Source organism: Pseudophryne corroboree, chromosome 1, assembly GCF_028390025.1.
Source record: "Pseudophryne corroboree isolate aPseCor3 chromosome 1, aPseCor3.hap2, whole genome shotgun sequence".
Classification (NCBI taxonomy): Eukaryota; Metazoa; Chordata; class Amphibia; order Anura; family Myobatrachidae; genus Pseudophryne; species Pseudophryne corroboree.
Window position 1 is genome coordinate 17,246,681 of NC_086444.1, and position 26,177 is coordinate 17,272,857.

Here is a 26,177-nt window from a genome sequence, read left to right on the forward strand (position 1 = left end):
AACGCCAGATCCTAAAAGGGAAAGGCATTCCAGAAGAAGTCATTCCTACCTTGATTAAGGCAAGGAAGGAAGTCACCGCGAAACATTATCACCGCATTTGGCGAAAATATGTCGCGTGGTGCGAGGATCGGAGTGTTCCGACGGAGGAATTTCAACTGGGTCGTTTCCTACATTTCCTACAATCAGGATTGTCTAGGGGTCTCAAATTGAGATCTATTAAGGTTCAAATTTCGGCCCTGTCAATATTCTTCCAAAAAGAATTGGCCTCAGTTCCTGAGGTACAGACTTTTGTTAAAGGAGTACTGCATATACAGCCTCCTGTGGTGCCTCCGGTGGCACCGTGGGATCTAAATGTAGTTTTAGATTTCCTCAAATCCCATTGGTTTGAACCATTGAAAAAGGTGGATTTTAAATATCTCACATGGAAAGTGACTATGTTACTGGCCCTGGCTTCCGCCAGGAGAGTATCTGAATTGGCGGCTTTATCTTATAAAAGCCCTTATCTAATCTTCCATTCGGATAGGGCAGAACTGAGGACTCGTCCGCATTTTCTCCCTAAGGTGGTATCAGCGTTTCACCTGAACCAACCTATTGTGGTGCCTGCGGCCACTGGCGACTTGGAGGACTCCAAGTTGTTGGACGTTGTCAGAGCCTTAAAAATATACATTTCAAGGACGGCTGAAGTCAGAAAATCTGACTCGCTGTTGATACTATATGCACCCAACAAGTTGGGTGCCCCTGCTTCTAAGCAGACGATTGCTCGTTGGATTTGTAACACAATTCAACTTGCTCATTCTGTGGCAGGCCTGCCACAGCCTAAATCTGTTAAGGCCCATTCCACAAGGAAGGTGGGCTCATCTTGGGCGGCTGCCCGAGGGGTCTCGGCATTACAATTCTGCCGAGCAGCTACGTGGTCGGGGGAAAACACGTTTGTAAAATTCTACAAATTTGATACCCTGGCAAAAGAGGACTTGGAATTCTCTCATTCGGTGCTGCAGAGTCATCCGCACTCTCCCGCCCGTTTGGGAGCTTTGGTATAATCCCCATGGTCCTTTCAGGAACCCCAGCATCCACTTAGGACGATAGAGAAAATAAGAATTTACTTACCGATAATTCTATTTCTCGGAGTCCGTAGTGGATGCTGGGCGCCCATCCCAAGTGCGGATTATCTGCAATACTGTACATAGTTATTGTTAACAAATTCGGGTTATATTGTTAAGGAGCCATCTTTAAGAGGCTCTTTCTGTTATCATACTGTTAACTGGGTTTAGATCACAAGTTGTACGGTGTGATTGGTGTGGCTGGTATGAGTCTTACCCGGGATTCAAATTGCCTCCCTTATTGTGTACGCTCGTCCGGGCACAGTACCTAACTGGAGTCTGGAGGAGGGTCATAGGGGGAGGAGCCAGTGCACACCACCTGATCTGGTAAAAGCTTTACTTTTTTGTGCCCTGTCTCCTGCGGAGCCGCTATTCCCCATGGTCCTTTCAGGAACCCCAGCATCCACTACGGACTCCGAGAAATAGAATTATCGGTAAGTAAATTCTTATTATATATATATATCTCCCTTTCCCCCCTCTCCCCTGGCGGATCTATCAGCGCTCCAGCCGGTGGTGCGCAGCGCTCACTGCTGCCAGGTGCTATGAAATATCGGGTAATGTGCGTGATGTCACTCTGTTTTATCCATCAGTCGTTCATTATGCTGAAGAGGAAATATTAATTAACAACAAATATGAAAGATCTTGTTATTAACAATGGTTATAATAGCAGTGACCAGAGATTATACCACCAGGACAATCAAAACTACTGTACACCAGCAGTACACACACAGGAGTATACCAGCAGTACGCACACAGGAGTATACCAGCAGTACGCACACAGGAGTATACCAGCAGTACACACACAGGAGTATGCCAGCAGTACACACACAGGAGTATGCCAGCAGTACACACACAGGAGTATACCAGCAGTACACACACAGGAGTATACCAGCAGTACACACACACACACACACACACACACACACACACACACACACACACACACACACACACACACACACGAGTATACCAGCAGTACACACACAGGAGTATACCAGCAGTACACACACAGGAGTATACCAGCAGCACACATACAGGAGTATACCAGCAACACACACAGGAGTACACCAGCAGTACACACACAGGAGTATGCCAGCAGTACACACACAGGAGTATACCAGCAGTACACACACAGGAGTATACCAGCAGTACACACACACACACACACACACACACACACACACACACACACACACACACACACACACGAGTATACCAGCAGTACACACACAGGAGTATACCAGCAGCACACACACAGGAGTATACCAGCAGCACACATACAGGAGTATACCAGCAACACACACAGGAGTACACCAGCAGTACACACACAGGAGTACACCAGCAGTACACACACAGGAGTATACCAGCAGTACACACACAGGAGTATACCAGCAGTACACACACAGGAGTATACCAGGAGTACACACACAGGAGTATACCAGCAGCACACACACAGGAGCACACCAGCAGTACACATACAGGAGTATACCAGCAGTACACACACAGGAGTATACCAGGAGTACACACACAGGAGTATACCAGGAGTACACACACAGGAGTATACCAGCAGCACACACACAGGAGTATACCAGGAGTACACACACAGGAGTATACCAGCAGTACACACACAGGAGTATACCAGGAGTACACACACAGGAGTATACCAGCAGCACACACACAGGAGCACACCAGCAGTACACATACAGGAGTATACCAGCAGCACACACACAGGAGCACACCAGCAGTACACACACAGCAGTACACCAGCAGCACACACACAGGAGTATACCAGCAGTGACCACACATGAGTATACTAGTCTCAAAAACCCAAAGACTAAATATAGTATCAAGGGTACTATAATGGAAACTACTGAGGATGAAAGGGATTTAGCAGTCACTATTTCAAGTGACTTGAAGGCAGGAAAGCAATGCAACAAAGCAATGAGAAAGGCAAGTCAAATGCTTGGTTGCATAGGGAGAGGAATCAGTAGCAGGAAAAAAGAAGGGATAATGCCACTGTATAGGTCATTGGTACGGCCCCATCTGGAATACTGTGTCCAGTTCTGGAGACCCTATCTCCAGAAGGATATAAATACATTAGAGAGTGTACAAAGAAGGGCAACTAAAATGGTGCATGGCCTACATCACACAACATACCCGGAAAGGCTAAAAGATCTTAACATGTATAGTTTGGAGGAGAGAAGGGAAAGGGGAGACATGATAGAAACTTTCACATATATCAAGGGTCTTAACAGAGTTCAGGAGGGAAACATTCTTCAAAGGAAGAGAAATATTAGAACTCGAGGGCATACACTGAGACTGGACGGGGGGAGGTTCAGGGGAAATTTAAGGAAAAACTACTTCACAGAAAGGGTAGTGGATAAGTGGAATAGCCTCCCATCAGAGGTGGTAGAGGCTAAGACTGTAGAGCAATTTAAACATGCTTGGGATAGGCATATGAATATCCTTACATTGAATTAAGGTTCAAAAAGGGTTGAGATTACCTAAAGGATAAAAAAGGGGCAGACTAGATGGGCCAAGTGGTTCTTATCTGCCGTCAAATTCTATGTTTCTAGTAGTGACCACACAGGAGTATACCATCACTGCACACAGGAGTATACCATCACTGCACACAGGAGTATACCATCACTGCACACAGGAGTATACCATCACTGCACACAAGATATGTATATGATAGTAAATGTACTCTCCTAGTACCAGAGGACATGGCCAGAGAGAATAACATCTGAATACTGCATAGGGCTACTAGACTAATGGCCTAATTCAGGGGGTAATTCAGACCTGATCGCTAGGCAGTGTTTTTTTGCAGTGCTGTGATCAGATAGTCGCCGCCCCATAGGGGGAGTGAATTTTCACTGTGCAAGTGTGTGAACGCATGTGTAGCAGAGCGGTACAAACAGATCTTGTGCAGTCTCTGCGCAGCCCAGGACTTACTCAGCCGCTCCGATCACATCAGGCTGATCAGGACTGGATTTGTCATCAGACACCCTCCCTGAAAACGCTTGATCCTGTCTGTGTTTTTCCAGACACTCCCTGGAGCACAGGTTCTCAAACTCGGTCCTCGGGAGCCCACACAGTGCATGTTTTGCAGGTAACCCAGCAGGTGCACAGGTGTATTAATTACTCACTGACACATTTTAAAAGGTCCACAGGTGGAGCTAATTATTTCACTTGCGACTCTGTGAGGAGACCTGCAAAACATGCACTGTGTGGGCCCCCGAGGACCGAGTTTGAGAACCTCTGCCCTGGAGTGTCACAAACGCCTTCTTCCTGTCAATGTCTTTGCGATCGCCCGTGCAAATGGTTTCTTCGCACCATCCCGTCGCAGGACGCCGATGCCCGTTGCAGCCGTGCAACGCGCCGGTGCAGTGCGGTGCATGCGCAGCTCGGATATGATAGCCTGCTGTGCGAAAACGCACAGCAGCGATCAGATCTGAATGACCCCCTTAGATCTGATCGCAGCAGCAAATTTGTTAGCTAATGGGCAAAAAGAGTGTGCACTGCAGTTGGGGCAGATGTAACATGTGCAGAGAGAGTTAGATTTGGGTGGGTTATATTGTTTCTGTGCAGGGTAAATACTGGCTGCTTTATTTTTACACTGCAATTTACATTTCAGTTTGAACACACCCCACCCACATCTAACTCTCTGCACATGTAATATCTGCCTCCCCCCCCCCCCCTTCCCTGCAGTGCACATGGCTTTGCCCATTAGCTAACAAATTTGCTGCTGCGATCAACTCTGAATTACCCCCTAAGACTGCAAATGCTTATACCAAGGGTTCCCAAACTTTTTTAAATCGCGGTGCCCTAGAGTATCAATATTTTTTTCACGGCGCCCAGAGGCCAAACGTTTCTTATTGAGAAATTTAGAAATAAATATTAAATTCCGTAAATTGTGTTTATATGTCATCCTTAGGGTCAGTTGTGTGGTGAGTGACGAGATTTGCTTCTGTTTGTCCACATATTTTATGACTGGCAGCCACCAGCTCTGGTTTTTCCTATTACATTGACCATAAATAATTTTATTTGATCGTGGACCACCAATCCAAGGCCCCCCTGCAAGTGTCCCAAGGCGCCCCAGGGAGACATGGCGCACAGTTTGAGAACCACTGGCTAATACAATAACGGAGAATAAGTGCAGTCCTGGATCAGCAGCCTCTCCCTCCACTGACCAGGCTAAAGTGTACCCCGTGGCTCCAGGTATGGATTAGAACCCCAACTGATTCATTCAGCTATGCTTCACTCCACTAGCAGAATTATTCAGAGCCAGTCTGCTATTCCAAGAGTATACTGTACTTCTGTCATCACAGTGTACTGCACCTGTAGCCTCAGGGTGACTCTGTACCGCACCTGTAGCATCAGGGTGACTCTGTACCGCACCTGTAGCATCAGGGTGACTCTGTACCGCACCTGTAACATCAGGGTGACTCTGTACCGCACCTGTAACCTCAGGGTGACTCTGTACTGCACCTGTAACATCAGGGTGACTCTGTACTGCACCTGTAACATCAGGGTGACTCTGTACCGCACCTGTAACATCAGGGTAAATCTGTACCACACCTGTAACCTCAGGGTGACTCTGTACTGCACCTGTAACATCAGGGTGACTCTGTACTGCACCTGTAGCATCAGGGTGACTCTGTACCGCACCTGTAACATCAGGGTGACTCTGTACTGCACCCGTAACATCAGGGTGACTCTGTACTGCACCCGTAACATCAGGATTACTCTGTACTGCACCCGTAACATCAGAGTGACTCTGTACCGCACCTGTAACATCAGGATGACTCTGTACCGCACCCGTAGCATCAGGGTGACTCTGTACCGCACCTGTAACATCAGGGTGACTCTGTACTGCACCCGTAACATCAGGATTACTCTGTACTGCACCCGTAACATCAGAGTGACTCTGTACCGCACCTGTAACATCAGAGTGACTCTGTACTGCACCCGTAACATCAGGATTACTCTGTACTGCACCTGTAGCATCAGGGTGACTCGGTACCGCACCTGTAGCATCAGGGTGACTCTGTACCGCACCTGTAACATCAGGATGACTCTGTACTGCACCCGTAACATCAGGATTACTCTGTACTGCACCCGTAACATCAGAGTGACTCTGTACCGCACCTGTAACATCAGAGTGACTCTGTACTGCACCCGTAACATCAGGATTACTCGGTACTGCACCTGTAGCATCAGGGTGACTCGGTACCGCACCTGTAGCATCAGGGTGACTCTGTACCGCACCTGTAACATCAGGGTGACTCTGTACCGCACCCGTAACATCAGGGTGACTCTGTACTGCACCCGTAACATCAGAGTGACTCTGTACCGCACCTGTAACATCAGAGTGACTCTGTACCGCACCTGTAGCATCATAGTGACTCTGTACAGCACCTGTAACATCAGAGTGACTCTGTACCGCACCTGTAGCATCATAGTGACTCTGTACCGCACCTGTAGCATCTGGGTGACTCTGTACCGCACCTGTAACATCAGGGTGACTCTGTACCGCACCTGTAACATCAGGGTGACTCTGTACCGCACCTGTAGCATCATAGTGACTCTGTACCGCACCTGTAGCATCTGGGTGACTCTGTACCGCACCTGTAACATCTGGGTGACTCTGTACCGCACCTGTAGCATCAGGGTGACTCTGTACCGCACCTGTGACATCAGGGTGACTCTGTACCGCACCTGTAACATCAAGGTGACTCTGTACCGCACCTGTAGCATCATAGTGACTCTGTACCGCACCTGTAGCATCTGGGTGACTCTGTACCGCACCTGTAACATCAGGGTTACTCTGTACCGCACCTGTAGCATCAGGGTGACTCTGTACCGCACCTGTAGCATCATAGTGACTCTGTACCGCACCTGTAACATCAGGATGACTCTGTACCGCACCTGTAACATCAGGGTGACTCTGTACCGCACCTGTAACATCAGGGTGACTCTGTACCGCACCTGTAACATCAGGGTGACTCTGTACCGCACCTGTAGCATCATAGTGACTCTGTACCGCACCTGTAACATCAGGATGACTCTGTACCGCACCTGTAACATCAGGGAGACTCTGTACCGCACCTGTAACATCAGGGTGACTGTATTCTGTACCTATAACATTAGTGTGACCCGGTACTTCTGCGTATGCAGCGCAATGCGCACGTGCGTCATACTATTACAACGAACGATGTAGTTTCACACAAGGTCTAGCGAAGCTTTTCAGTCGCAATGCTGGCTGCAGAGTGATTGACATGAAGTGGGCGTTTCTGGGTGTCAACTGACCGTTTTCCAGGAGTGTTTCGAAAAAACGCAGGCGTGGCAGGAAAAACACAGGCGTGGCTGGGCGAACGCAGGGCGTGTTTGTGACGTCAAAACAGGAACTGAACAGTCTGAAGTCATCGCAAGCGCTGAGTAGGTCTCAGAGCTACTCTAAAACTGCACTAAAAAACTTTGTAGCCGCTCTGCGATCCTGTCATTCGCACTTCTGCTAAGATACACTCCCAGGGGTAAATTTACTAAGGTGGGAGATTTTTAGAACTGGTGATGTTGCCCATGACAACCTATCAGATTCTACTTACCATTTATCTAGCTGCTTCTAGCAGATAATAGATATAATCTGATTGGTTGCTAGGGGCAACATCACCAGGTCTAAAAATGTCCCACCTTAGTCAATTTACCTCCCAGTGGGAGACGGCATAGCGTTTGCATGGCTGCTAAAAACTGCTAGCGAGCGAACCACTCGGAATGACCCCCATAGTGTTAACAATAGGGAGGTCTCACACTTCCATTGTCGCCGCCGTTTCCTGAGATGTTTCTTCCACCATGTGATGTGGCTGCCAGCGGCCGTTCTTCCTTGCTGCAATAATGATCATTGCTCATGTTTGGATGGGGAAAAGTGGCTAAAAGTACAGTATCTATTAAGGAGGCTTCCCGATCACCAGGAGTCTCGGTTCTCCTCGCTGGAAGAGGCTTCTTTGTCCATTCTTATTGTTATTATAAAAAGCAGAAAGTTGACTTTCTTTTATCCTGTGTGTCTAAGGCACTGCAGGAGGTTGGTTACCATGCAGAAACCTCCCACGTGGACCTCCAGCTCTTTGTTGCTGGTGGGTCTAACAGGACTTTGCATTTATAATTCAAAAACCCTCCCACAATTCTGTTGCAGCGCGGACCCAGCAGCAGGGTGTGAGTGATGGAGCTCTGTGGTCGGGGTAATGCAGATGAAGATTACAAGTCAGTTTGGAGAAGAACAATTGTTTTTTGGAGCAAAGCTCTGAAATACAGTCGTGTTCTCATACACTGTTGCTGTAGTTGCGCCAAATAGCCCCTCTCAGCGCGCAAGGCGAATTTGCCTCATTGAGCGTCTTTCTCGCGCAAAATGTCCATCTTATTCGCATAAACAACTAAGTGCAACAAAACAATAAGGTGCGACATGTGTACGTCTGAGTACAAATTACCTTAATTCAAATGAGTCTGAATCTGTATAAGTTCTATGATGCAGCTGCCGCAGCTCAGTCGCAGCAAAATCAGAGCGTCTCAGTCACGCCGGCCGTCTCTAGGTCCTAATTCAGACCTGATAGCTATCGTACGATTCGTACAGCTGCCGATTATTGAATGACTGCGTATGCATATGCACCGCAATGCGCAGGTGCAAGCCCAAACAGCGACAGAATAGTGCGAACATTTCGATCGCTAGGCGTACGCAAGCTGATTGACAGGAAGAGGAGGTTTGTGGGTGGTAACTGGCCGTTTTCTGGGAGTGTAAGAAAAAACGCAGGCGTGTCCAGGAGTTTTCTGGGAGCGCCAGCCCCGATCAGCCTGATTCTGTGGCACTGTATAGGAGTAAGTCCTGGGCTACACACAGACTGCACAGACTGGAAAAAACATTTGATGGTGAGTGAGATGCGAACGGATTTGCAGCTGTCCGCTGCCCGGCGAAGTTTTCGCACAGCATGCGCATGCATTCTCACACTTACACGGAGCGAGTTTTCACTCTCTATGGGCGGCGACTGTCTGATCGCAGCCCCCTGCAAAAACGCAGAGGAACGATCAGGTCTGAGTTAGGCCCCTGGTGCACTATGAGTGACGTTTTACTACATTAGAGCGTCTCAGTCATGCCAGGTGTCTCTAGTACACTGTAAGTGACGTTTCACAGCATTACAGCGTCTCAGTCACGCCAGCCGTCTCTAGTACACTTGTGTCTCTGGTGCACTGTGAGTAACGTTTCACAGCATCAGAGCGTCTCAGTCATGCCAGGTGTCCTTAGTGCACTGTGAGTGACGTTTCACAGTATCAGAGTCTCAGTCATGCCAGGTGTCATTAGTGCACTGTGAGTGACGTTTTACAGCATCAGAGCATCTCAGTCATGCCAGGTGTCCCTAATGCACCTTGAGTGACGTTTCACAGCATCAGAGCATCTCAGTCATGCCAGGTGTCCCTAGTGCACTGTGAGTGACGTTTCACAGCATCAGAGCGTCTCAGTCATGCCAGGTGTCCCTAGTGCACTGTGAGTGACGTTTCACAGCATCAGAGCGTCTCAGTCATGCCAGGTGTCCTTAGTGCACTGTGAGTGACGTTTCACAGCATCAGAGCGTCTCAGTCATGCCAGGTGTCCCTAGTGCACTGTGAGTGACGTTTCACAGCATCAGAGCGTCTCAGTCATGCCAGGTGTCCTTAGTGCACTGTGAGTGACGTTTCACAGTATCAGAGTCTCAGTCATGCCAGGTGTACCTAGTGCACTGTGAGTGACGTTTCACAGCATCAGAGCGTCTCAGTCATGCCAGGTGTCCCTAGTGCACTGTGAATGACGTTTCACAGTATCAGTGTCTCAGTCATGCCAGGTGTCCCTAGTGCACTGTGAGTGACGTTTCACAGCATCAGAGCGACTCAGTCATGCCAGGTGTTACTAGTGCACTGTGAGTGACGTTTCACAGCATCAGAGCGTCTCAGTCATGCCAGGTGTCCCTAGTGCACTGTGAGTGACGTTTCACAGCATCAGAGCGTCTCTGTCATGCCAGGTGTCCCTAGTGCACTGTGAGTGACGTTTCACAGCATCAGAGTGTCTCTGTAATGCCAGGTGTCCCTGGTGCACTGTGAGTGACGTTTCACAGCATCAGAGCGTCTCAGTCATGCCAGGTGTTCCTAGTGCACTGTGAGTGACGTTTCACAGCATCAGAGCGTCTCAGTCATGCCAGGTGTCCCTAGTGCACTGTGAGTGACGTTTCGCAGAATCAGAGCGTCTCAGTCATGCCAGGTGTCCCTAGTGCACTGTGAGTGACGTTTCACAGCATCAGAGCGACTCAGTCATGCCAGGTGTCCCTAGTGCACTGTGAGTGACGTTTCACAGCATCAGAGCGTCTCAGTCATGCCAGGTGTCCCTAGTGCACTGTGAGTGACGTTTCACAGCATCAGAGCGTCTCAGTCATGCCAGGTGTCCCTAGTGCACTGTGAGTGACGTTTCGCAGAATCAGAGCGTCTCAGTCATGCCAGGTGTCCCTAGTGCACTGTGAGTGACGTTTCACAGCATCAGAGCGTCTCAGTCATGCCAGCTGGGCGCCTTGTGCAGTAGGGTGTGTAGACACTGTGTATGAGGACACATCTGCAGTAGCTGTTTACTTCCCAGCAGAGGCAAAGTTGTATTTGCGGTAATAGTTATATGACACTGCAGTTGTGGTTTCCACTTTTTAAAGTTTTTGTTACTTGGGGTGTCACTGGTTATTATTCCTTTATTTTTGATGTGTGTAAATGAAGTACTCTCTGTAAATTGCTACAGAAAATGTCTGCGCTATATAAGTAACTGATAATAAAAAATAATGTACTGTATGAAATAGCTTTACCATAAAAAGATGAAAATCTATAACTTGGTGTTCATCTTGTTCTGCGTTTGGAGGGCGGAGGGTACCAGGAGGCACTTTTCAGGCACTTGAAATAACTTTTTAGTACTTATTTATTAAAAGTCAGATATTAAGAATTGAGAATGTTCAGAGGCAAATCTGTAACTCCGGACTGAGGCGGATCATGGAAATTGGTGATTTTTGGTAACATTTCAGGTGGCCATCGGAGATCTGATAACTCTGTGTTCCGCGACAACTTTTAGGGCACCGGATTCTGAGTTGGTCGCAGTCGCTACCGTCCTTGCGTTTTTTGCTGCAGTTGCATCTGTGCCTGTATGCTAATGCTGCTACAAAGCCGTTCCCTGGTGTATGTCAGAATGTGCAAGAACCGGGACTCCCTCCTGCATTTTCGTCTGATGCATTTTAGACACAGCATAATTGCACCATGGAAACTTGCAACAACTCCGTGACAGGTAATCCAGGTCCCTACTCAGGGGATGTTCTTATTTATTAACATTTACTGACATAGTGGCAGCATATTCCTGCGCGCTTCTTACAGTAGGTACAAGCGATGATTACATAACATCTGTATTTACTTTCATTATCATCAAACTCAGCAGGCTCCCGGTCCGTACATGTCCGGACGTTAGTATTTCTTTCATATTTCACAAAAATAAGATGAAAGGCGATCAGCTCCGATATGGCATTATGCTTTAGGCATTTGATTTTATTGTTTTGGTCATGAGGCTTATTTGCACCGACCTATGTAATGTCCTGTATGTATGTATACAACTTTCTTCAGTCCAGGGTCTCATTGTCTCTTTTTATAGAGTGGTGACTCTTTACTACACGGTCGAGTCACAGTATTATGACTACGTCCTGCAGTACATGTGACGCCGGTAGCGCGTAGCCCTTGAAGCACGTCACGTGACGTGCGCTGGCTTGGTGGGTATATAAGGGGTGCGATAGGCCGTCTGCACAGATATCACACTTTGCTGTCATGGGTAAAAGGGGCGATTTATCCGGGTTGCACAAAGGGATGATTATCGGCTTTCAGGCCAAGGGTGGCGGTATTTCTGACACAGCGCAGTTTTTGAACTGTGCGCCTGCTGCTGTGGTGAAGGTGTATCGTGACTGGACAAATGGCGCCATTGTAAATAACCAACGTGGAAACTGCGGAGCTTAATGTGAGGGGTGAATAGTCAGTAAACAGCTATACGGTCAGTAAATGGTCAGCTATACGGTCAGTAAATGGTCAGCTATACAGTCAGTAAATGATCATCTATACGGTCAGTAAATGGTCCGCTATACAGTCAATAAATGGTCATCTATACGGTCAGTAAATGGTCATCTATACAGTCAGTAAATGGTCAGCTATACAGTCAGTAAATGGTCATCTATACAGTCAGTAAATGGTCATCTATACAGTCAGTAAATAGTCAGCTATACGGGCAGTAAATGGTCAGCTATACAGTCAGTAAATGGTCAGCTATACAGTCAGTAAATGGTCAGCTATGCAGTCAGTAAATGGTCATCTATGCAGTCAGTAAATGGTCAGCTATGCAGTCAGGAAATGGTCATCTATACAGTCAGTAAATGGTCATCTATACAGTCAGTAAATGGTCAGCTATGCAGTCAGTAAATGGTCATCTATACAGTCAGTAAATGGTCAGCTATACGGTCAGTAAATGGTCAGCTATACGGGCAGTAAATGGTCAGCTATACGGGCAGTAAATGGTCATCTATACAGTCAGTAAATGGTCAGCTATACAGTCAGTAAATGGTCATCTATACAGTCAGTAAATAGTCAGCTATACGGGCAGTAAATGGTCATCTATACGGTCAGTAAATGGTCATCTATACAGGCAGTTAATGGTCAGGTGTACGGTCAGTAAATGGTCATCTATACAGTCAGTAAATGGTCATCTATACGGTCAGTAAATGGTCATCTATACGGTCAGTAAATGGTCATCTATACGGTCAGTAAATGGTCAGCTATACGGTCAGTAAATGGTCATCTATACGGTCAGTAAATGGTCAGCTATACGGTCAGTATACAGTCAGTAAATGGTCAGCTATACGGTCAGTAAATGGTCATCTATACAGTCAGTAAATGGTCATCTATACAGGCAGTTAATGGTCAGCTATACGGTCAGTAAATAGTCATCTATACGGTCAGTAAATGGTCAGCTATACGGTCAGTAAATGGTCAGCTATGCGGTCAGTAAATGGTCATCTATACGGTCAGTAAATGGTCAGCTATACGGTCAGTAAATGGTCATCTATACAGTCAGTAAATGGTCAGCTATACAGTCAGTAAATGGTCATCTATACAGTCAGTAAATGGTCAGCTATGCAGTCAGTAAATGGTCATCTATACAGTCAGTAAATGGTCAGCTATGCAGTCAGTAAATGGTCATCTATACAGGCAGTTAATGGTCAGGTGTACGGTCAGTAAATGGTCATCTATACAGTCAGTAAATGGTCAGCTATACGGTCAGTAAATGGTCATCTATACGGTCAGTAAATGGTCAGCTATACGGGCAGTAAATGGTCAGCTATACAGACAGTAAATGGTCATCTATACGGTCAGTAAATGGTCAGCTATACGGTCAGTAAATGGTCAGCTATACGGTCAGTAAATGGTCAGCTATACGGTCAGTAAATGGTCAGCTATGCAGTCTGTAAATGGTCAGCTATACGGGCAGTAAATGGTCAGCTATACGGGCAGTAAATGGTCAGCTATATGGGCAGTAAATGGTCAGGTGTTTGGTCAGTAGCCGCATTTGTGTCTAATAGATTCCTAAAGCTCATTGTCTGCAGCATTAACCCTTGGAGTGCAGCACCTGCGGTCATCCTTACAGGTCCCGGAGCTTACAGTGCCGCCGGCGGATATGCGCTATATAATGCCTGTTATCCTTTCAGCTGATATATAGGCTGATTTAAATAAGCATTTATTTATCTGTGTTGTTGGGACACATCTAAGGCACGCCTGGAGACAGTAATGGAAGGCATCACTTTGTGGAGGTGCAATTACAGGGTTTATAGACGCGGTTTATATATGATAAAATCTTGGCTTTTATGGGTTCCAGCCCCAGCGTTTCGCTGTCAGTCGCGGCTGAGTCTGTAAGACGGAGTGATGGATAAACTCCATTAGGATCCCTAATCGTGTGGATTGTAAGAGCGGCAAGACATCATGTTTGTGCATCTGCACCAGATGTGTGTGCACTTTGTCATAAATCCCTTTGTTTAGGGAACGATCAGCCACGACTGCCAGTCACATGAAAGCTGCCTCTGGCTCCCTTTATTCTCCGTCTCTGCGTTTGTCATGGATTATAAAACCTCTGCGAAGGGAAAGTCGGAAAGAGCTTTGCTGGATGGTTCCCTAGGAATACTAATGTGCATTATGTCCAGATAGATATTAATGCAAAATCCGACAAGACAAACAGGGCGCTATGGTGCAAACCATTCCCGGGTTCTCTTCTCTCGGCTGCGTAGAGTTAGTGGCCGGCTCACGGGAGAAGTATCACGGGGCTAAAGGCCTTTTCCAAAATGTGTTATGTCCACATTACTAGAATCAACTGCCCCCCATCCCTCAACCACTGTATATTTTAATACCAGTGCCTCTGTCACGGCCTACCTGGCAAATTCCCAATGGGCTCTGTATACATTTATATTTATAAGGGGAGATGTAGCCATGGAGAGAGATAAAGTACCAACAAATCAGCTCCTAATTATTAATAACAGATCTGTAGTTACATTGGGGGTAATTCAGACCTAATCGCTCGCTAGGGGTTTTTTTTGCAGCGCTGCGATCAGATAATCGCCGCCCATCGGGGAGTGTACTTTAGCTGTGCAAGTGTGCGATCGCATGCGTAGGCACCGCAATGAGCAGGTACGTCGCACCGGTAGAAAGCGGATCGTTGCTCAGCGTTGGGTTTGTGCGAAGAATCCATTCGCACGGGCGATCACAAGGAGATTGACATGCAAAAGGGTGTGGGTGTCAACTGACCGTTTTCTGGGAGTGGTTGGAAAAACGCAGGCGCGTCCAAGCGTTTGCAGGGCGGGTGTCTGATGTCACTTCTGGTCCCGGACAGGCTGAAGTGATCGCAGCGGCTGAGTCAGTCCTGGGCTACTAACATATACAGAGGAAGAAAAGAAGACTCTTGTTGTGGGCGCACTCTTCACAATCGGTAAATAGCATTTGTTAAATGTAAATTCTAAAACGTAACTTTTAATAAATTGTCATTGAAATAGTTAAGTATCTCACTGAGATTGGTTGGAGATATTATCTGAGATGTACAAGGTGGGTAAGTAAACATACACAAATAAAATACAATTAGAGTACAGATTCACACCACTGGTTACTAGATTAATGTTGATATGCACATATACTATTCTAAAATTTATAGAACAAGAAAAATTGGTGTATGTTCTGGTCACTTTCCATTCATTATGGGTTGCGGGTTTGCAGTCATAAATCGGGCTGCATCCTTCCGCCCTGACCAGTACAGATGGACTGTATTGGTGAGGCCACAATGGGCCGGGCATACCAGGGAGCCCCACCTGGGTATATGAGGTACCGAATATTTAAACAAAACAATTTTGTTGGTTGAAGAAAAGTAATGGAAGAAAGATGGAGGTGCTTCTGCTGTTAGTGTTTGCTGATTGTACCGTCCTAGCGGTTCTATAGACCCCTACAACACTCGGTATTCCTTGGAGGTCACCCTTCCAGGTACTGACCAAGCCCAAAACCGCTTAGCTTCCAAGATCAGACCAGATCGGGCATGTTAGGTGTGGTATGGTAGTAGAGTCACTGAACCGGTATGGAACACTAATGAGAGAAAAATGGAGGAAAGGGAACAGAGGGGGGAAGAAAAATCTGGGTAACGTATTCCCCAGATGTCACATGTCTAATACCTGGGTAATATTGTGAGTACTAGCCCTATTTCCTTTGTTTATACCAATACCTAATCTATGCAGTATTCTGTGCATTATTCTGTATCCCTTTTTTTGTGCAGCAGTCAGTTGCAAACACCAATACCAACCAATAGACACTCAGCTATAGGTGCTCATTATTATTATTATTTTGATCTATGAACTCCAGTTGGTATTACGTATGAGATTTGATTAAAAAGTGGCTTCTTTTTTTGTGAATTACAGTGTCAGACACAAACAATTAATATAATTGATAAAAATATTTACAGTATGTGACATTTTGCACACCAGAAGATCCATTCAAACAATCTGTATTGTCTTGTGGAATTTTCTCATACTATAACAATTTCTCCCCACTATACTTATTCGGTGAACTCTCATCTGAGATCCAGGGTTACGTCCCTGCCTAACACAGACAGCAGATTCACCACACTATAATTTTGTTTCATTCTTCATCCTCAGAAGGGCTATTGCTCTGCATTGTTATACAGGTATATCGTTTCTGATTTTTCCTCCCCCCTCTGTCCCCTTTCCTCCATTTTTCTGGTGCTCTCTCATTAGTGTTCCATACCGGTTCAGTAACTCTACTACCATACCACACCTAACATGCCCGATCTGGTCTGATCTTGGAAGCTAAGCGGTTTTGGGCTTGGTCCGTACCTGGAAGGGTGACCTCCAAGGAATACCGAGTGTTGTAGGGGTCTATAGAACCGCTAGGATGGTACAATCAGCAAACACTAACAGCAGAAGCACCTCCATCTTTCTCCCATTACTTTTCTTCAACCAACAAAATTGTTTTGTTTAAATATTCGGTACCTCATATACCCAGGTGGGGCTCCCTGGTATGCCCGGCCCATTGTGGCCTCACCAATACAGTCCATCTGTACTGGTCAGGGCGGAAGGATGCAGCCCGATTTATGACTGCAAACCCGCAACCCATAATGAATGGAAAGTGAGCAGAACATACACCAATTTTTCTAGTTCTATAAATTTTAGAATAGTATATGTGCATATCAACATTAATCTAGAAAGCAGTGGTGTGAAGCTGTACTCTAATTGTATTTTATTTGTGTATGTTTACTTACCCACCTTGTACATCTCAGATAATATCTACAACCAGTCTCAGTGAGATACTTAACTATTACAATGACAATTTATTAAAAGTTACGTTTTAGAATTTACATTTAACAAACGGTATTTACCGATTGTGAAGAGTGCGCCCACAACAAGAGTCTTCTTTTCTTCCTCTGTATATGTTTGTAGCCCAGGACTGACTCAGCCGCTGCGATCACTTCAGCCTGTCCGGGACCAGAAGTGACATCAGACACCCGCCCTGCAAACGCTTGGACACGCCTGCGTTTTTCCAACCACTCCCAGAAAACGGTCAGTTGACACCCACACCCTTTTGCATGTCAATCTCCTTGTAATCGCCCGTGCGAATGGATTCTTCGCACAAACCCAACGCTGAGCAACGATCCGCTTTCTACCCGTGCGACGTACCTGCTCATTGCGGTGCCTACGCATGCGCAGTTCTGACCTGATCGCAGCGCTGCAAAAAACGCTAGTGAGCGATCAGGTCTGAATTACCCACATTGTATCTTGGCCCAGTAAGCAGCTTTTATTAGTCAGTGTATATACTATGATTCCGTTCACATAAGATGCTTTTACATGAGGTTTATATTGCACTGTATGTTGTTAGTTGTCCCGGTTCTAACTGTATACAGCATGTGACAGGTTCCCTGACAGTAAGAATATTCCCGCTTGTATTACAGTGTGCCTTATTGTAGGTGACTGTGAGTTCATGGCGTTTCCGTACTGCGCGCTGCTTATTCTCACCGTGGAGGAATCTGTTGCAGATGGATTTGTGCTTCAGTTTTGCCTCTTGTGGTTGTGTTTTTGGAGAACAATTCTGAAAGCATCTATAAATGAGATCTGCAGGCTGAGTGAAGACACTGCTGTCAGAGAGACCTGTATAGATGTCATGTAAACCAGTTTATTGGTCACATACAGACTCAGGGTGCCGCAGATTATACTGCATGTTAATGCTTTGCTTTATAGTTCAATGGAACGATTTAGTAAAGGCCGGAATTGGATTGTAGACTGACGTTTGCGTCATAGCTCGGAATATCATATATATATAAAGCAATACAGGTGGCTTGTAGAGATATGAGCGGAGCGTATCTTATTTCTGTGAAATGGCGTCGTAGATGTGTCCCGCGTATGGCGTTCGCTGCAACCTGACCCGGGTGCACAGTGGATGTAATCGTATTGTTCTTCGCTCAGTGTTCCTCAGTAACTGCAGGTGGCGAACGGCGCTGATTGCGAAACCTTCTGGTTGGCGTTGCTCTGGGAGCGAGGGACGGACTGCATATCTGTGTGCTGACACAGGGCCTCTTGGAAGCCGCTGCTGTGTGATGTCATTTACCGGAGGCGCGCTGAGTGGACCTGCGTTTGTGCATGGACACTTCCTGCAACCATGAAGGCCGATGTAGGCCTGCTGTCTCTGCAGACTCCTGCTCCAGCTGTTGTGTTACACAGGTCACAGTCCCTTAACAATCTGTTATTTAACCCTAATGGCTCCAGGTGGTGGCTGAAACCTCCGCTACCCCGAGCAGCAGTGTTCTGGGATCCTAAGACAGTAAACACTGAGAATAACCACATGTCCTGTCTCATATATCTTGTTTTATATCCTCAGTAAACTGGGATGTTATTTAGCAGAGATCATTAGTGGAGCTCAAGTGGGTCAATGTCATTTTTCCTCAGTTGAGCTTCCTTTCTGTGTGGATATTCCGCCTTCAAGAACTTATTGCAGAACAATATGTAAATTGCTTAAACGGGCTGTAGCCCCTATCAGCCGCTAGCCCCAGTTTGCCTTATTTGCATTATATTGATGTCTGGCGCTATTATATCTTATTCTGTGGACTGAATCAGTATGCCTGAGAATGCAGCCAATCACGTCACTCGGATGCAGTGACATCATAAAGACACTTTGGCCATACTGTACGTTCCACTTGTCCTGCTGTACATATATAGGCTGCATGCCTTTGGGATCAGTATATCTCATTAATAATATAATAGATAGGAATATATTGGTAAGCCAACAATATATATACATGTTTACCTACTTTACCTACTTTTGGAACATCCCCTCTGGAAGGTCCAGGTGGGCATGTGGACGGCATGACAGTTTGTCAAGGCCTCAGCCACTTTACCAAGGCAGTGGCCTGGAATGAGGGTCTGGCCTACTGCCCTTGGAGAAATCCCTGCAGTCTGCATCTCCGGAGGAGTAGACATGTGCGTCTTTAACTGGCCTATATTGGGTTCCCCAGTTGGAATTTTGCTGCTTTTTAAACTACAGCATGATAAGTGTAATGCTGGCCATACACTTGTGCGATGCAATATCGGCCCAATTTCCCTTGAAGCTCACATTGCGATAAATCGCATTGAAAGTTCTTTTTTTGTGCATTTGATGCGCATGCGGTCATGCGATTTATCGCATGCCCCTTGCGACCAAGGTGGAGGAGAGTGCCCAGGAAGTGCGCTAAATATCTCACAGATCGCACGTCGCAGTGTGATAAATCGAATGTGGTAAAAATAGCATGTATGTGCGATCCGATAAATATTAAGTGCAGCACATAAGATCTTGAGACGCGAGATTCAACCGGCGTGCCCGCGCATCGCGTGGCATGGTACATAATATGTGCATACAGTCCTGCAATTTATCGCACAGATGCGGTGGAAATCGTAGGATTGTGCCAGACATCTCACAAGTGTATGGGCACCATAAGGATTTGTTGACAGTAGCTGAGTAGCCTCATAAAGCTCCTTATTTGGGTCTGCGGGCACTATTGCTGTAATACCCATAAGCTGCCAGCCACACTGCTTATACTGTAACGTATGGGCAGAAGCTTTTCAGACGCAATCGGTGTGGTGTAAAACATACATCTCCCCAGCACCCTCATAAGTCGCTGCGCTCAGCGCTTGTTGGTGTTTTTGGACACCGTCAGAGACAGAAATGAAATGGGGCTTCTCCTTGCATAGTCCTGACGCGCGTCCTATCCTGGCGCGGTGAGTCATTTGTTTGCAGCAATAAAACATGTCACGCCTCACCACATAGGATCTGATAGTAATGAACATACCCCATAAATCTTTTTTTTTGTCAATTTAAATATAACAAAAATTAAAAAAAAAGTTATGATTGCGAGTGTAGTAAAATATGTTACAGTAATAACAGTGGAAGGACGGATCTGGCTGCGTAAAATTGCATGTTGATGACAGGTTTTACAGATGCTAATAAACATTTTGTAACCTAAAATGCATTTTCTCTATCGTCCTAGTGGATGCTGGGGTTCCTGAAAGGACCATGGGGAATAGCGGCTCCGCAGGAGACAGGGCACAAAAAGTAAAGCTTTAGGATCAGGTGGTGTGCACTGGCTCCTCCCCCTATGACCCTCCTCCAAGCCAGTTAGATTTTGTGCCCGGCCGAGAAGGGTGCAATCTAGGTGGCTCTCCTAAAGAGCTGCTTAGGAAAGTTTAGCTTAGGTTTTTTATTTTACAGTGAGTCCTGCTGGCAACAGGATCACTGCAACGAGGGACTTAGGGGAGAAGAAGTGAACTCACCTGCGTGCAGGATGGATTGGCTTCTTGGCTACTGGACATCAGCTCCAGAGGGACGATCACAGGTACAGCCTGGATGGTCACCGGAGCCTCGCCGCCGGCCCCCTTGCAGATGCTGAAGTAAGAAGAGGTCCAGAATCGGCGGCAGAAGACTCCTCAGTCTTCTAAAGGTAGCGCACAGCACTGCAGCTGTGCGCCATTTTCCTCTCAGCACACTTCACACGGCAGTCACTGAGGGTGCAGGGCGCTGGGAGGGGGGCGCTCTGGGAGGCAAATGAATACCTATTTTGGCTAAAAATACCTCACATATAGCCTCCGGAGGCTATATGGAGATATTTAACCCCTGCCAGAATCCGTTAAGAGCGGGAGACGAGGCCGCCCGAAAAAGGGGCGGGGCCTATCTCCTCAGCACACAGCGCCATTTTCCCTCACAGAAAGGCTGGAGGGAAGGCTCCCAGGCTCTCCCCTGCACTGCACTACAGAAACAGGGTTAAAACAGAGAGGGGGGGCACTAATTTGGCGATATGCTTATATATATATTAAGATGCTATAAGGGAAAACACTTATATAAGGTTGTCCCTATATAATTATAGCGTTTTTGGTGTGTGCTGGCAAACTCTCCCTCTGTCTCTCCAAAGGGCTAGTGGGTCCTGTCCTCTATCAGAGCATTCCCTGTGTGTGTGCTGTGTGTCGGTACGTGTGTGTCGACAGGTAGGAGGACGATGTTGGTGAGGAGGCGGAGCAATTGCCTGTAATGGTGATGTCACTCTCTAGGGAGTCGACACCGGAATGGATGGCTTATTTAGGAAATTACGTGATAATGTCAACACGCTGCAAGGTCGGTTGACGACATGAGACGGCCGACAAACAATTAGTACGGTCCAGACGTCTCAAAAACACCGTCAAGGGTTTTTTAAAACGCCCGTTTACTTTAGTCGGTCGACACAGACACAGACAGGGACACTGAATCCAGTGTCGACGGTGAATAAACAAACGTATTCCTTATTAGGGCCACACGTTAAAGGCAATAAAGGAGGTGTTACGTATTTCTGATACTACAAGTACCACAAAAGAGGGTATTATGTGGGATGTGAAAAAACTACCATAGTTTTTCCTGAATCAGATAAATTAAATAAAGTGTGTGATGATGCGTGGGTTCCCCCCGATAGAAAATTATGGGCGGTATACCCTTTCCCGCCAGAAGTTAGGGCGCGTTGGGAAACACCCCTTAAGGTGGATAAGGCGCTCACACGCTTATCAAAACAAGTGGCGGTACCGTCTATAGATAGGGCCGTCCTCAAGGACCAGCTGACAAGGCTGGAAAATATAATAAAAAGTATATACACACATACTGGTGTTATACTGCGGCCAGCGATCGCCTCAGCCTGGATGTGCAGAGCTAGGGTGGCTTGGTCGGATTCCCTGACTAAAAATATTGATACCCTTGACAGGGACAGTATTTTATTGACTATAGAGCATTTCTATATATGCGAGATGCACAGAGGGATATTTGCACTCTGGCATCATGAATAAACGCGATGTCCATAACTGCCAGAAGATGTTATGGACACGACAGTGGTCAGGTGATGCAGATTCCAAACGGCACAGTATGGCCGTATAAAGGAAGAGGACTTGTTTGGGGTCGGTCCATCGGACCTGGTGGTCACGGCAACTGCTGGAAAATCCACCGTTTTTTACCCTAAGTCACATCTCTGCTGAAAAAGACACCGTCTTTTCAGCCTCAGTCCTCTCGTCCCTATAAGATCATATCTGCCCAGGGATAGAGGAAAGGGAAGAAGACTGCAACAGGCAGCCTATTCCCAGGAACAGAAGCGTTCCACCGCGTCTGACAAGTTCTCAGCATGGCGCTGAGTCCGTACAGGACCCCTGGATCCTACATGTAGTATCCCGGGGGTACAGATGGGAATGTCGAGACGTTTCCCCTTCGCAGGCTCCTGAAGTCTGCTTTACCAAGTCTCCCTCCGACAAGGAGGTAGTATGGGAAAAAATTCACAAGCTGTGTTCCCAGCAGGTGACAATTAAATTACCCCTCCTACTACAGAAAAGGGGTATTATTCCACACTATATTGTGGTACTGAAGCCAGAAGGCTAGGTGAGACTTATTCTAAAAAAAAAAAAAAAAAAAAAAAAAAATTTTTTTTTGAACACTTACAAAGGTTCAAATTAAGATGAAGTCACTCAGAGCAGTGATAACGAACCAGGAAGAAGGGGACTATATAGTGTCCCGGGACATCAGGGATGCTTACCTCTATGTCCCAAATTTGCCCTTCTCACTAAGGGTACCTCAGGTTCGTGGTGCAGAACTGTCACTATCAGTTTCAGACGCTGCCGTTTGGATTGTCCACGGCACCCCGGGGTCTTTACCAAGGTAATGGCCGAATTGATGATTCTTCTTCGAAGAAAAGGCGTCTTAATTATCCCTTACTTGGACGATCTCCTGATAGGGGCATAGTCCAGGGAACAGTTGGAGGTCGGAGTAGCACTATCTCGGATACTGCTACAATCAGCACGGGTGGATTCTAAATATTCCAAAATCGCAGCTGATCCCGACGACACGTCTGCTGTGCCTAGGGATGATTCTGGACACAGTCCAGAAAAAGGTGTTTCTCCCGGAAGAGAAAGCCAGGGAGTTATCCGAGCAAGTCAGGAACCTCCTAAAAACAGTGCATCATTGCACAAGGGTCCTGGTAAAAATGGTGGCTTCCTACGAAGCAATTCCATTCGGCAGATTTCACGTAAGAACTTTTCAGTGGGATCTGCTGGACAAATGGTCCGGATCGCATCTTCAGATGCATCAGCGGATAACCCAATATCCAAGGACAAGGGTGTCTCTCCTGTGGTGGTTATAGAGTGCTCATCTTCTAGAGGGCCGCAGATTCGGCATTCAGGATTGGATGCTGGTAACCACGGAGCCCAGCCTGAGAGGCTGGGGAGCAGTCACACAAGGGAAAAATTTCCAGGGAGTGTGATCAAGTATGGAGACTTTTCTCCACATAAATATACTGGAGCTAAGGGTAAATTTATAATGCTCTAAGCTTAGCAAGACCTCTGCTTCAAGGTCAGCCGGTATTGATCCAGTGGGAAAAACATCACGGCAGTCGCCCACGTAAACAGACAGGGCGACACAAGAAGCAGGAGGGCAATGGCAGAAACTGCAAGGACTTTTCGCTGGGCGGAAAATCATGTGATAACACTGTCAGCAGTTTTTCATCCCGGGAATGGAAACTGGGAAGCAGACTTCCTCAGCACGACCTCCACCCGGGAGAGTGGAAACTTCATTGAGAAGTTTTTTCCACATGATTGTAAACCGTTGGGAAATACCAAAGGTGGACATGATGGCGTCCCGTCTGAACAAAAAACGGGACAGGTATTGCGCCAGGTCAAGGGACCCTCAGGCAATAGATGTGGACGTTCTGGTAACACCGTGGGTGTACCAGTCGGTGTATGTGTTCCCTCCTCTGCTTCTCATACCTAAGGTGCTGAGAATTATAAGACGTAGAGGAGTAAGAACTATACTCATGGCTCCGGATTGGCCAAGAAGGACTTGGTACCCGGAACTTCAAGAGATGCTTACAGAGGTCTTATGGCCTCTGCCGCTAAGAAGGGACTTGCTTCAGCAAGTACCATGTCTGTTCCAAGACTTACCGCAGCTGCGTTTGTCGGCATGGCGATGGAAAGCCGGATCCTAAGGGAAAAAAGGCATTCCGGAAGAGGTCATTCCTACCCTGGTCAAAGCCAGAAAGGAGGTGACCGCACAACATTATCACCACGTGTGGCGAAAATTTGTTGCGTGGTGTGAGGCCAGGAAGGCCCCACAAAGAAATTTCAACTCGGTCGTTTCCTGCATTTCCTGCAAACAGGAGTGTCTATGGGCCTCAAATTGGGGTCCATTAAGGTTCAAATTCGGCCCTGTAAATTTTCTTCCAGAAAGAATTGGCTTCAGTTCCTGAAGTCCAGAAGTTTGTCAAGGGAGTATTGCATATACAAACCCCTTTTTTGTGCCTCCAGTGGCACTGTGGGATCTCAACGTAGTTCTGGGATTTCTCAAATCACATTGGTTTAAAACCAGTCAAATATGTGGATTTGCAGCATCTCACATAAAAAGTGACCATGCTCTTGGCCCTGGCCTGGACCAGGCGAGTGTCAAATTGGTGGTTTTTTCTCAAAAAAGCCCATATCTGTTTGTCCATTCGGACAGGGCAGAGCTGCGGACTCGTCCCCAGTTCTCTCCCTAAGGTGGTGTCAGTGTTTCACCTGAACCAGCTTATTGTGGTGCCTTGCACCTACTAGGGACTTGGAGGACTCCAAGTTGCTAGAAGTTGTCAGGGCCCTGAAAATATATTCCAGGACAGCTGGAGTCAGAAAATCTGACTCGCTGTTTATACTGTATGCACCCAACAAGTTGGGTGCGCCTGCTTCTAAGCAGTCGATTGCTCGTTGGATTTGTAACACAATTCAACTTGCACATTCTGAGGCAGGCCTGCCACAGTCTAAATCGGTTAAGGCCCATTCCACAAGGAAGGTGGGCTCATCTTGGGCGGCTGCCCGAGAGGTCTCGGCATTACAACTCTGCCGAGCAGCTACGTGGTCAGGGGAGAACACGTTTGTAAAATTCTACAAATTTGATATCCTGGCAAAAGAGGACCTGGAGTTCTCTCATTCGGTGCTGCAGAGTCATCCGCACTCTCCCGCCCGTTTGGGAGCTTTGGTATAATCCCCATGGTCCTTTCAGGAACCCCAGCATCCACTAGGACGATAGAGAAAATAAGAATTTACTTACCGATAATTCTATTTCTCGGAGTCCGTAGTGGATGCTGGGCGCCCATCCCAAGTGCGGATTATCTGCAATACTTGTACATAGTTACAAAAATCGGGTTATTATTGTTGTGAGCCATCTTTTCAGAGGCTCCGCTGTTATCATACTGTTAACTGGGTTTAGATCACAAGTTGTACGGTGTGATTGGTGTGGCTGGTATGAGTCTTACCCGGGATTCAAAATTCCTCCCTTATTGTGTACGCTCGTCCGGGCACAGTACCTAACTGGCTTGGAGGAGGGTCATAGGGGGAGGAGCCAGTGCACACCACCTGATCCTAAAGCTTTACTTTTTGTGCCCTGTCTCCTGCGGAGCCGCTATTCCCCATGGTCCTTTCAGGAACCCCAGCATCCACTACGGACTCCGAGAAATAGAATTATCGGTAAGTAAATTCTTATTTTTGATTTGCAACGAGTTATCAGAGAGAAGTGGAAACCATTTATCCTGCCCCCCTCAGATAATCCCCCCCGAAGGCCAGATCTTCTAAGCAGCGCTCCTGGCCTGGAGTCATGTCTGCGATATGAGCAGCTAGCTCTGGAGAGATCCCAGTGCGTGTTTCTATAGGGCGGAAGGTGAAGAGAAGGCCTGCACGGGGCTGTGTGATACAGGGAGAGTAAGCACAACAGTCGCCCCAGGAGAGACCGTCTGCATTAATGTGCAGATTCTGCCGGAGAACAAGGCCTCCATGTTGTGTGTGTGCTTGGATTAAGGAAACATTCCCCTCTCTACTTAGCAAGTGATTAATGACTCTTTGAGGGGGACCCGCAGACCTCCGCATGCCTTTGGTTTTGTGGGCGACCGCATAGGGATCATTTTTTTTAGGAGGG

The 26,177-nt window shown here is 46.9% G+C and overlaps 2 pseudogenes; one reads left to right on the top strand and one right to left on the bottom strand.

Annotated features, from left to right (window-relative positions):
- Window positions 1-15,654: 15,654 nt before the first annotated feature.
- On the bottom strand, window positions 15,655-15,773 carry LOC134943491 (5S ribosomal RNA; annotated as a pseudogene).
- Window positions 15,774-16,480: 707 nt separating this feature from the next.
- LOC134947627 (5S ribosomal RNA) lies at window positions 16,481-16,599 on the top strand (annotated as a pseudogene).
- The last annotated feature ends 9,578 nt before the right edge of the window (window positions 16,600-26,177 follow it).